Raw genomic sequence first — 14,664 nt, forward strand, 5'->3', positions numbered from 1 at the left:
GTTTGGTTCGATTTCGGTTTTTTCAATTCGGTTTTTTTTATATGATATTAGAAGCGATTCCATTTACACTAATTCATATTCTCAAAAGCAACAAAATATAAAACTGACAAATTAAAATCAAAATCAAACAAACAAGATACACAAGAATAGAAAACCATAACAATAATATATGATTACTAGGTGTTATATACATACAGTAAGAGTAATTAAGAAAACACATAAAAGACATACATTAATCCTAAAGAAACATCCTAGTCACATTTCTTTATTAAAGATATTTAATTTTCTCAATTGAAGTGAAAAATTAGGGATGCAAAAGCAAAAGAGGGCTTGTTACAATTGGATTTTGTTTTGCTTAAACTTAATGGACGTGGACTATTTTAATTTTTTGGGTAATGTATTAAATTTCGGTTTAAATTTCGGTTCTTCGGTTCGGCTATTTCGGTTTCGGTTTTTTGAAGGTGGACACCGAACACCGAACCAAACTAGTTCGGTTCGATTTCTTGAAATTCGGTTCGGTTCGGTTCAATTTTTCGGTTTTCGGTATTTATGCCCAACCCTACTTGTAATATTTGGCAAAGATAAAAAGTGTTTAAAAACACTTACTTTTAGGCAAGAAAAGTACAAAAATAAGCCAAAAGTCAAAAGTTGGATATTACCAACTTATGACCTTTAACTTTTAGCTTATAAGCTACTTTAAAAAAACCAATCGAAACACCCTTTTATTCTAGTGTATAGTATACCAATTTAATAACAATTGAAGTATGCTATTACGGTTTACTATGATACCTACACGATATATATCATATACTGACATGGTATCATAGAAGATTGGTTAATTCCTTCAAAAAATACCACTCAGTCCTTTATGATACCCACATGGTATATCATATACTGACAGGGTATCATAGAGGAATCATTTCATTCCTTCAAGAAAAATACTCAATCCTCTATGATACCAACTTGGTATATATCATATACTAACAAAGTGTCATAGAGGACAGATTCATTCCAACACTACTCAGTTCTCAATGATGCCCAGATGGTATATCATACGCTGAAAGGGTATCGTGGATGATGAAAGTTCATTCCTTCAAGAAACATACTCAGTCCTCTATGATACCAACTCGGTATATGTTATATACTAACAGAGTATCATAGAGAACATATTCATTCCAATACTACTTAGTCGTCAATGATGCCCACATGGTATATCATACGCTGAAAGGGGATAAAAAAGGACCGACAGTTCATTCTTTCGAGAAAAGTACTCAGTCCTTTATGATACCAACCTGGTATATATCATATACTAACAGTGTATCATAGAGAATAGAGTCATTCCAACACTACTAAGTCCTTAATAATGCCCACATGGTATATCATATACTGAAAGAGTATTATAAAGGACAGACAGTTCATATTTTCAAGAAAAATAATCGATACTTTATGATACCAACCTGATATATATAATATACGAACAAAGTATCATAGAGGGATAATTCATTCCAACACTACTCAGTCCTCTATGATGCCCACATAATATATATCATATACTGATAATGTATCATAGAAGACTGGTTCATTTCTTAAAGATACTCCTCAATCCTTTATGATATCCTTACGGTATATATCACATACCGACGGGGTATCACAGAGGACTTGTTCGTTTCTTCAAGGAAAAACACAACTCAATCCTTTATGATACCCACATGGTATATATCATATACTGACAAGGTATCATGAAAAAAAATACCTGCTAGTCCTTTATGATACTCACATGATATATATCATATATTGAGATAGTATCATAAAGAACCGATTCATTCCTTCACAATAAAAATCCTCAGTTCTTTATGATACCCAAATGGTATATATGAATACTGATAAGGTATCGTAGTGAGTTAATTTTTGAAAGAATTAGAAAAGAATACAACAATATTTTAGGAATAGGTTTTGTTTTTATTTGCAAAATAGAAAAAAAAATCATAAAATCATATTTTTATTAATTTTAATTTTAATAAATAAGCTAGCGACTTTAGTATTTTTCTTAAATACTTCTTGTTGTAGTGTAATTATCTAATTTTCATATATTTTTATCAGTCTAAAAATATTTAGCTAATATTTTTATCTATTATATTTTTCTTTAAAAATAAAAAGGAGAAACGAAAAATAGAGAGCTAAAAAAAGAAGAAGATAAAATGGAATAAAAAGAGAAAACAAAATAGAACCAAAAACAGGAAAAAGGACAAAAGTTGCTGGCACAAAAAGACAAAATAGCTGATGCAAAAGGACAAAATACCTTCAGAAAAGGACATGTGGGTATTTCGGTAAATAGATTGAGTTTGTGGATATTCTAAATATTTAGTAGGGGGATAATTTCGGGTAAATAGTTTGCCTAAAAGGGACAATTTGTGTGCTTTTCCCTTACTTTCGGTGGAGCAAATCTGACCGCTAGTAACACTTCTAGAATAACAAAGGGGTCATTTGCACTTTTGCTCCTATTTCGTGCTGGTCTTTAATTTTTGTCCCTCAATGCAAATCATTTTTTTACGGCATAAATTTATATTTTCGCATCTCCCTTCACCCTCACACCACGTTCTTAAAGTACTTATTCCCTATTAGGAATAAGTTCGATTTTGAAGGACAAAAATTAAAGATCAACCCATTTGAAGGGAAAAAATTAAGGACCAGCCTATTTGAACGACAAACCGTGCAATTTCTTCATGACAAAGATTACTGTTGTGTTATAAGTTTCTGTCTTTCAGGTTTTCTTACAAATAAATTACTCCTTTTAATCCATATATATATACACACACATATATATGATACTATTTCCGTATTAATATTATTAAAAAAGAATTATGCCTTTGTTGAGTTCCCATATAGGTAGGGAAGGGTATTATTGATCTCTTTATATGATCTTGAATAATCATCACGTCTCGAGCTAGCATTTGGGATTGGGTTAGACATAATAATGTCCATTTTTTTTTTATCATGGTATTAGAGTCGGGTGTATTTCAATTCATGATCTATCCGATATTGAGCATCCATATTCTAATGTCCACTCTCTGGATGTCAAAACCGGACGAGGGGTGTCCAATATCCATGTTGGTTCAAAAGAATATTATTGGACTCTTTATATGATATCGGGCAATCCGAGGTGCTTTTGGTGGCGAGTTAGGCATGTCCAACTATTTTATCAACTTTTATATATTTAAAAATAATTTAACTTAATACTTTTTATTTTATCTTCAAAGGTGCGCTTTAATAGAAATTTCATAGCATATATATAAGCACATGTTCTAAAAGGTAATTCCATGTCATGTCAAACGTTGCCTAAAAAAAATAAAACGGAAGGAATAGTAGGTTACTTTAAAAGTAATTTGTCATTCATAAGTTAATGAATCAATTAGGGTGGAAATTGAGAAGAAAAAGAAAGGAATATTAATAATTTTGGCTAAAAAATTCACCCACCTAATCATCATTGATTAGAGTCGTTACGCCATCCACAACACCACCTGTTCTTTAGTTTAAGAAATAAATCGAAAGGATAAAAAGTGTCACCTGATAATCATGGATATAACAAGTATATATATGTATTGTGATTACACTAGCTAACATTTGTAATTAATAAAGATTAATTCTCTTTTGTGGGCTTTATTAGCCTGATCTGTAATGTAAAGAGACAAAAAGAAATCCAAGCATAATCCCAACACAGACAACGACAAAAAAAAAAAAAAATTCATAGGAAGCCAACCTTTTTGTTCTATTTCTTGTCCAAAAGATCGATGACAACATCTACATGCAGAGACTTTAGTCATTTTCATGCACTTAATCTATCACAATAATCAAACAAAACTGAAATAGTAGGTTGACACCAGAAACTACAATTGAGTTGCTTTCATGACGAAAAATTAAAGTTGATAGGAAAATATATTTTTTGAATACTTTAAAAAACGTGTCGATTCCAATCCTAGCCAAGACAAACTAAGAGATACAGTCATAGGAGTTATTGTTCTTGCTTTAATTATCACAAGTAATTTTGTCCTTTCCTCGATTAAATATGAATATTCCCGTTTCATAATCGAAATAAAATGTTGGAAGGAAAGACAAAAAATGTAGCGATAATAAAGATATCCTTGTCATATGTGCTAACTAACTAATCACACTCTCGATTCCAAACGCCCCCCCCCCCCCCCCCCCCCCCCCCCACAACCCAAAAAAAAATATATTTGTGTTGGACAAGTGGCACATCATGATTAGTCGTGGCGGATATGAGGGCATACCTAGAGTGTCATTTATTGATTCAAATGAATTCAATAATTTTTTGTTTAGACTTTATATGTATATTAAGAAATCTATTAAAGATCTATAAATATTTGACTGTGAATGTTATATATATATATATATATATGAGTGTGTGTTGAGAAAAATAACTGAAGATTCAGTAAAATATTAAATATGAATTTTTAAAAACTTTAAAGGCTGAATCCACCGACTTAAAATATTGGATCCATCTCTGGTGATTAGGGAATAGGGTCTATGCTCAGGGGAAGTTTAACTTATAGTAATTCATCCCCAATATTTTACTAACCCTCTTATGATAAAGTTTTCATTAGAAATGAGGTGTCAACATAAGTGATCAAATTAATCTCTTGATAATGATTAGTATAGAAAGAATTTAATTTATTTATTGATAATGTCAAGTAATCATTACATTATTCATATATTTTAATTTGGTATAGCAGATTATTTACCTCATTTTTTAGATTACTATTAAGTATGTTTAGTATCGAAAGTTACTCGTAATTATCCTTTAAGTTATTAAAATAGGGTAAAATATTCATTTACACTATTATATTGAATTATTGTCTTCGTTTTGTTTCATCTGACTTTTTATTTTTTATTTCTTTTACCCACAGTCATAAAACAACAAAAGAAAAAAGCGGTCCGTGGGACCATAGACTTACAAGACAGATTTCCGATCTTTTCAGAAAATATTTTTTGTTAATGACTGATCCAGAAGAAATGCCGTTTGAAACTGTGTTAACTTATTTGACCTTTCAACAAGAAAAAAAAAAAAAAAAACTTGTTTGACTCAACCATTTGTATACTAATTAAATTAATATGAATTTAAGGTATATACACATAAATAGTATAAAGATTATTAATACTATCAATAAATTTTAACCTATTCATGCTAGTAGGTTAATTATAATTTTTATCAGAATACCAATTAAGTAATTTGTTTGTAAATATTTCTATTGTCAATATATATAACTTAAACTCAATTACCATAGCAAAAAATACTTCTCCTGTTCGACGGGATATGAAACTTAATAAAAAATAAAAAATTAAAATTCGAGATATTAATATCATGTCTTATACATTTATACTAGGTTAGTTAAATGGTTAAATTCAAATTATTCAAACTAAAAGTATCAGTAAATAATGTAAAAGTTCAAAAGCTTCTCAAAATTAGAAGAGAGAGAAAAAGTAGTCATGTAATTATTATGCTAGCACCAAATATAGGCGGATCTAAAATTAAAAGTTTACATATTCATATAACGGCCTAAATTTAATATATTCCAATAACTTATTTCACAGTAAAATATTTACAGATATTTAGTGAATTTCTTAATACACATACATGGTCTGAAATATATATAGCTACTAAGTTCAGTATTTCAAGTGAACGCAGGCAGAGCTAGGGGGACGTAAAGGGATTCATCCGAACCCCTCTTCGCGGAAAAATTACACTATATACATAAAGTTAAATAATTGTAAATGTAGGAAATCAATCCGTGATTTGTATTGATGTATGAAAGTCATTATATACAAAGTAGGTATCTCCTATCAGAATGATACTAGGCTAAATTATAGGACCTAATTACTATACATAAGGAAGAGAATATTTACAATATTTACATAGACTATTACATAGTCTATCACACCCCCGCAGTCGAAGCGGGAGGTTGTCGTACACTTAGACTATCCCTGAAATCATCAAAGAGCACGCGCGGAAGACCTTTAGTGAAGATATCTGCGATCTGGTAACGGGACGGGACGTGAAGAACACGAACTTCTCCACGGGCAACTTTCTCACGTACGAAATGTATGTCCATCTCAATATGTTTAGTGCGTTGGTGCTGAACTGGATTACCTGATAGGTATATGGCACTAACATTATCACAATAAACCAATGTAGCTGTCCGGATGGGACAACGGAGCTCCAAAAAAAGGTTGCGAAGCCAACGGGACTCAGAGATGACATTAGCGACACCACGGTATTCGGCCTCGGCACTCGACTTAGACATAGTAGGTTGTCGTTTGGATGACCATGAGAGGATATTATCGCTAAGGAAGACACAGTAACCTGATGTGGATCGGCGAGTGTCTGGACAACCACCCCAATCTGCATCTGTATAAGAAACAAGAGAGGCAATTGAGGATTTGTACAGATGGAGACCAAACTCAATAGTGCCTTGAATGTATCGGACTATGCGTTTAAGAGCATGCATATGTGCAACCTTTGGATCATGCATGTGAAGGCATACTTGTTGAACCGCATATGAGATGTCTGGTCTTGTGAATGTAAGGTACTGCAACGCGCCGGCCAATTTACGATATTGGGTGGGATCATCGCAAGGAGGCCCGGCCGTGGCACCAAGTTTGGCTTTGGTGTCAACCGGTGTCTGACTTGGCTTACAGGCAGTCATGCCCGCACGCTCTATAATATCTGCTGCATAATTTTTCTGAGAGAGAAACATGCCGTGTGAAGTCCGGGTAACAGCGATACCCAGAAAATAGCTTAGAGGGCCCAAATCCTTCATAGCAAATTCGGCACTAAGTAGAGACATGATGGATTTTTTGAGAGCATCTGAGGAAGTTGTGAGAATAATATCATCAACATATAGCAGAATGTAAGAAATGTCAGAGCCTCGACAATAAATAAAGAGAGAGTGATCAGATCGGCTATGTGAAAAACCAATAGTGGAGACATAGTCTGCAAAGCGTTGGAACCATGCACGGGGAGCTTGCTTAAGTCCGTACAACGATTTCTTCAAGAGACAGACATGATGTGGATGCTTTGGATCCTTAAACCCAATAGGCTGATGCTTATAAACAGTCTCATTAAGATTACCGTGTAGGAAAGAATTCTTGACGTCCAACTGATGAATGGGCCAAGAGTGTGCAAGTGCAATGCTCAAGACAGCGCGAATAGTAGCCGGTTTGACAACTGGACTGAAAGTCTCGTCGCAGTCAACTCCAACCTGTTGAGACCTGCCATCACAGACAAGACGGGCTTTGTGCCTCTCAAAAGAACCAGATTTCTTTTTATGACGAAAAATCCACATAGAACGAATAAGATTCACATCAGTGGGACGTGGAACCAACTCCCACGTCTTATTACTAATTAGAGCATTATATTTATCAACCATGGCAGCTTTCCAATTTTGGTCATTTAGAGCAGTGACAGGATTTCGTGGGATAGGTGAGATGGAGGGAGTGGTAGAAGTATTTAAGTTGAACGGTTGTTTGGGCTTAAAAATCCCATGTTGGCTTCTAGTGACCATGCGGGTGGGCTGCTGGGCAGTCACGGGTGGGGTAGTGGGGGGTAGGGGCTGTGGGGTAGTGACCGCGGGGTTGGACTGCTGGGCAGTGGGGGGGGGAGGGCTGCTGGGCAGTCACAGGTGGAGCAGCGGGGGGGAGGGGCTGCTCGGCAGTGGGGGGGAGGGGCTGGACCGAGGGAACGACGGGTGGAGGAGGCTGTGACAGAAAATGCAGGGTATATGGAGAAATCCCATGGTCCGAAAAATCATAAGAAGTTGGGGTTGGTGTGTGTAATTTGGAGAAGGGAAATTGAGTTTCCTCAAAGATGACATGCCTTGAGATGATGATTTTGTTGGTGGATAAATCATAACATTTATATCCTCTATGATTCAACGGATAGCCCAAAAATACACACGGGGTGGATCTTGCTTGTAACTTATGAATAGTTGTAGATGGGAAAAGTGGATAGCATAGACACCCAAAAACCCGGAGATGAGAATAGGAGGGGGTTCGTTGATAGAGAACTTGCGTTGGTGATTTATACCCAAGGACTTTAGTGGGAAGTACATTAAGGAGGTATGTGGCCATTTGGAGAGCATGATGCCAAAAAGAGGGGGGCATGGAAGAGTGGACAAGAAGAGTGCGCACTATGTTGTTAAGGGATTTAATTTTTCTTTCCGCTTTGCCGTTTTGAGGAGAGGTATGGGGGCAAGAAAATCGGAAATTTAAACCATTTGAGGCGCAAAAAGATTGAAAATGCCCATTGGTGAACTCCCGCCCATTATCACATTGAATGTTTTTAATGTCTCTTTCGAATTGAGTCCGTATTAATGCCTTAAAAAATAGAAAAGTGGAATAGACTTGCGACTTGTTAGAGATTGGAAAAGTCCAAAGAAAATTACTATAATCATCAAGAAAGAAAACATAATAGCGGTGCCCATTAGAACTTAAAACATGAGATGTCCATAAATCAATATGAATGATATCAAACGACATAGTAGTAAATGACAATGAATCATAAAATGGCAATTTAACATGTTTCCCCAAAGGACAAGAGGTGCAAAAGGAAGTTCGGGCCCTATTACATTCAATTAAGGCATTACTACGAAGAGAACTAAGGATAGCATTTCCCGGATGGCCGAGTCGGGAATGCCACAAACTAGGTGATGCGGCAATGAAAGTGGATGGTGGAGTGGTCCATTTTGTGGCAATGATAGGATACAATTCCCCGGTGCTCTCACATCTCATTAGGCGGCTCCCCGTCGGTAAATCCTTCACAGAAAACCCAAGAGGATCAACTCAACAGAAACATTATTGTCCTTAGTGAATTTACGTACGGAAATAAGGTTTTTGATGAGTTTTGGAGCATGCAAGACATTTCGGAGACGTAATTGAGGATTAGGTGGGGGTAGGGATGTATGACCATAGCCTCGAATTGGAATAGTGCTACCATTACCAACAATGATTCTAGAATTATTGCTCAAATTAAAATAAGACGTGAGAGTACCTGAGTTGGCAGTCATGTGGGAAGTCGCTCCGGTGTCCATGTACCAATTATCATCCGGTTGATGCATGGACAGAGTGTGCATGGCTGCCTCCACATCTGTCGGAGTGTACCCAGAATAGGTCAGACCATGCATGGAATAGGCCTGCTGAGGTCGTGGACCCGCACTGAGAATGCCGTTGCCGGGCCGCGGTGTGGTGGAACGTTGCTGCCACTGTCTCGTCGGATACGGGCAGGGGGGCATTGGCCACTGCTGGGCGTCCAGGCAGGCCAGTAGTAGCCCCCTGCCGGTGGCTGTCCCGTCGGCCACTGGCCGTTGCTGGTCTGTCCTCCGCCGTCACGGCCGGATTTCCCGCGGTTGTTGTTGTTGTTGTTGTTCCCTTTTCCCTTTTTCCTGTTAGAATTCTTGCCACGATTATTATCACGACGGTTAGTTGAATTATTGTTGCCGCCAGGTGGCGGGGAGGGAGTATCATTATCAACCAGTAGAGCCGCGGGACTGGAATCGCGGGCACGTTCCTTGGCTACTGCGTCTTCGAGATTGAGTCTGGAGCACACTTCAGAGAAAGAGGGCAGCACATCCTTCTGCTGGATGGTGGTGACAAAGTGTGCATATGTCTCCGGTAAGCCTGCAAGGAGGCGTAAAACCATACGTTGGTCGGACACCGGCGACCCCACGTTGGCAAGCTGATCCGCGAGAGACTTGAGCCTATTATAATAGGCCATAACCGAGCCGAAGTCGACCATTTTTGTGGTGGTGAATTCAGTTTCAAGGTACGCTGCCCTTGAGTGCTTGTTATCTTGGAAAAGTTGAGCAACTCGATTCCAAGCCTTCTCTGCAACATCATCCGCCACGAGAATAGAGGTAAGAATATCATGGGATACGGTGGCGTATATCCATTGAAGGACCACCGCATCTAGCCGTTTCCAGAGCGGAAGGTTAGTCGCCTTTGTTGCGTTGTACGCGGTGAGTTCAGTGGTGTCAGTTGGTGGTATGAAGTGTTCAAGTACGAAGTGGACGCGGGCTAGAACTTTGAATAGTGTCGCCCATTTGTGATAATGGCCGGTTTCCATGTCTAGAGTGATTGGGATTAAGGATTTCACATTCGTGCCGGTTAAAGCAGAATGGAAATTTTTGTTGTCAGCCATTGAAGAGAGAAGAGGGAGGAGGAAAGGGTGGCGGCTACGGCTAGGGTTAGGAGAGAAGAGGGAGGTGGACGACTAGGGTTTAGGAAGCTAGGGTTTTTAGGAGAAACCTAGTCTGATACCATGTAGGAAATTAATCCGTGATTTGTATTGATGTATGAAAGTCATTATATACAAAATAGGTATCTCCTATCAGAATGATACTAGGCTAAATTATAGGACCTAATTACTATACATAAGGAAGAGAATATTTACAATATTTACATAGACTATTACATAGTCTATCAGTAAATTTTATGTATAAATAGTAGATGTTTAATCCACTTAGTTTCTCCATATATTTATTTTTTCATATTTTAGTTCTTCTTAATAGAAATTTTAGCTACGCCATACTGAACGTAGATCCCTAAATAATTATAAGCTAGATCCGCTTATAACATGCAATACAAACAAGAAGTATTTGTCGTTTTTATTTCAGCCAAATAAAAAAAATAAAATTCATGAGCAATATATATGGAAACAAATTAAAGGTTCCTCAAGTCTAGGTCCTATTATTGACATGCTCAAAAAGGATATATTACTGAAATCAACTCTCAACTAGTGCAAGTTGCATACAGATTCTTCTGCAGATCTAGTTTAAGATAATTAATCTATATGTTTTAATATACAATGCCCTTTGAGGACAATGATGGATTACTGGATTTGTAAAATCCTCATAAGAAATAACAACTATATTAACTTGATCTAAAAAATGGAATATATGTGGTACTCTTTTTGGAACAGATTCGTAGTGTGGGATGAGGTTGTTTGTCTTTTTATAAGCAATTTGTGGTCAAATTCTGACCCGGAGGTTATTTTTTGTACAGTTTATTTAGACGGGCCGGGTTAAACTTGAATAGTGGTACGAAATAGCATATCAAATCTCCTCATTTCTTATCATCGTGGATAGTCAAACTTATCCCTATTCTTGATTTACCCGACATTGTAGGCACTCCATGTAATAGTGTCCGCTCTCGTCCCCACATCGGTGTGGGATTAGGGATGCCATCATTTGCTCCCTTCATTATAAGGTCATGAATAATATTCACCTCACGAGCTGCTTTTGAGGGCTCCAAGGTCTAGTCCGTGTATCGTTAGGTAAGGACAACTTAATTAATAAACACAAGACAAGTGTCTTTCATACACCACATTAATCACTTAACCGTGGTTAATTACGTGGTATGCATTCTCATTTTAATTTTTCATGGCTGAAAATTACATTGCTTTATTTAATATAAATACTGGATGGATGCGGTTAAGTATTTACCCTAACAATAATTCTAAGTTTATAGCGTGTTATATATGTAAGAGTATACACATTCAAAAAAAGTATACCCTCCTTATTTCAATTTAGGACAAAGTGCAGTGAACTCTCATATAATATCACTTAGTTCCAAATATATCATATTTTTTTTTTAAATCAAACACTTAGTAGTATATTTACCTTAAGATATTGTATGATAAAAAAATAATAGAAAATAAAGAACGACAATAAAATCCATGCATAATCAACGTCATCTTTAGCTAAAAATTTACACCAAATAAAAATATAAAAAGAAAGAAAAAATATGGAGTAATAGAATAGTTCAAAGCCATCATACTCATCAATATTGAACAAAAATAAAAAAAATGAAAAAAATCATAATCATCAATAATATTCCACACGTATTAAAAAATATTTAAGCGCTAAATAAAAAGCCATCATCTTTTTGTCATAAACTCGAAATCCATGAGTACTCGACGTGGCTGCCACAAACATCCAAATTGTCGCCTTAATGTGATTTCTACATGGCTTGCCACATCATCATGTTAGTAAGTCATTTTTTTTAGGGGCCCGTAGCCGCTACTCTTTCTGTGCGCTTTGCATAAACCCAGCTTCTAGTGCAATAACTTACAAATCACACAGTAAATGTAAATCGCACTAAACAAGCCCTGTGTGACAAGCTCAGACTGAGAAGGTTGTTGGCGAAGGGAATTGATCCCAAGTCTCTCATGTGGGAAACCACTTGCTAAACCAACTTAAGCACTGTTGCGAGTATATGTTTGTAGTTTATATTTTCGTCGCAAGTCTCTCATGTGGAACACCACTCGCTCAACTAACTCAACCACCCCCTGTGGACATATGTCCATAGTTTATATTTCTGTTCATTAATCTTAATTTCACTTTAATTAATTACCTTCGTATAAAGTTAATCCACGTGGCTTTTTCTAAAGGACGCAATTGCAATTCCTTTATCCATCATATAGAGAAATCTTTCTAAAAGAACTTAGTTAAGGAAGTATGAATTAATCCACGAGGCATAATGTGTATTTCCTAATCGAGGAAATTAGACCAAATGCTGTCTTTCTTTACTTATGGGACAAGTTTTATATATGAACCCTACCCATCCATTAATTCTTTTTCTTTTTAGGGATAACACACTATTACCCCCCTGAACTTTGGCTGGAGTTGCTACGGCACACCTTATCTTTTCAAGAGTCCTATTATCCCTCTAAACTTTTAAAAACGGAATACTTACCACCCTAGGTGCTGATATCTACTCTCTTATGGGAGAGTGACATACACTCTGCTAGCCACATGTATATTTTTTTTTTCTATTTTTTTAAATTCTTTTTGCTTACGTGACATTTAAATTTTTTTTTGAACAACTGGTATTTAAAAATTATAATGAAAATGGAAATTTAAAAAAGTATATGAGAATTTGATTTTTTTTAAAACCCGTTTTAAAAAAAAAAAAACTGAAAACACGGATTTTTTTAAAATATGGAAAAATGTTTTTTTTTTTTCAAATGTCTTTAAAAATCTAGATTTTCATGAATTCATTTTTTAGGACACTTTTATTTTTCAAATAAAATCTGGGTTTTAAAAAAATCTAGAAAAAGTGTTTTTTCTTGTCAAAATGTGAAAAACTGAATTTTATAAAAACTTTGGAAAAACTATCATTTTTTTAAAAATGTGGAAAGCCTGTTTTTTAAAACTAAATCTAGAAAACTAGATTTTTTTCATATATAGAAAAAAAAAATCAGTTTTCCACATTTTTCTTTAAAAAATCAGTTTTTCATATTTATTTTCTAAAAAGAAATTTTTTTCATCTTTTTTAAAAATAATTCAGTTTTTCATATTTTAAGAAAATACAAATTTTTAATAAAAAAATTAAGTTTCCACATTTAAAAAAAAATCAGTTTAGAAAAAAACTTTAAGTTTTAATGATAATTAATTAGGTGTAATTAAATTGTGAAGTGCCCAATTAAAAAATGACACATGTCAGATTTTTATGTTTTCTCACTCTCCCAAAGAGAGTGAAATATACTCTCCTTGCCACGTCAGTGTTTAGGGTGATAATTATTCCGTTTTTAAAAAGTTCAGGGGGGTAATAGACCCTTGAAAAGGTAAGGTGTGTCGTAACAATTTTGACTAAAATTATGGACGGTAACGGTGCCTTATCCCTTCTTTTTAAGTTATAAGTTCGAGCAGTTAAAAAAAAATATAAAGAACGAGGAAAATATACATGTTTGAATGAGCTTCCATTATTATGCTCTGCTGGACAACAAAAGAAGTGAAAATAACACGTAAGTCGAAGTGCAATTGGGAACAACCAATAGAAGGAATGTGATTGCTGATTAAGAGTTTTGGCGGAGGGATAAGATTCATCTATTTTTATCTAGAGAAATTCGAGCCATAAAGATAGAAAAGTTTAATTAAATGTGATTTCTTTTTAGATGAGCCTTACGGGATACAAATCGAATTAGTAGAAAGTTGGAATCCAAAAACAAATATTGAAAACCAAAATTAAAAAAAAAAAAAAAGAGAAGAGGAAAACACGCTATTGATTGTTTTAGATTCTAGTTCTACACCAACAATAAAGAATTTGTAACACGTCATACATGTTGGAGGTTTAATACACAAATGCGGTAAGTGTTATGAGGTTAAAGTTACGTATGGACATCACACTTGTCCATAACAATTTTTATTTACTGTAGCTAGGCAAGAAATATAGTTTTAATTTTGTCTAACTATCGATGACTGTTAGAATATGTCCCAAAAGGGTTTATCGAAATTGTCCCATTCCAACTGGATTTTGAATGTCTTCAACCCCTATTTAAAGGAGAGTTTCGGCCAGAGCATAAAAAAAAAAAGAGAACAACTATCAAAATTGTCAAGACTACACACAAGACTATATTCCACACTTAGGTTAGATAGAGTTTTCATTGAGAGATTGTAATATTTCGTTTCCTTTGATCTCGTTGTGCTTTGACACCCTGTTGAGATCGTTTTGTACTCCTCACCTTATAGTTGATTTCTCTGCACTTCGCGCCCCGTGGTTTTTCCTGTCTTGGGTTTCCACGTAAATCTTGTGTTCATTACGTTTATTGCCTTCTTGTTATTGTTCTTGTGTTGGTGCATCCTAATCGGTTCTGCT

The sequence above is a fragment of the Lycium barbarum genome, chromosome 6 (assembly GCF_019175385.1).
Source record: "Lycium barbarum isolate Lr01 chromosome 6, ASM1917538v2, whole genome shotgun sequence".
In the NCBI taxonomy this organism is placed as follows: domain Eukaryota; kingdom Viridiplantae; phylum Streptophyta; class Magnoliopsida; order Solanales; family Solanaceae; genus Lycium; species Lycium barbarum.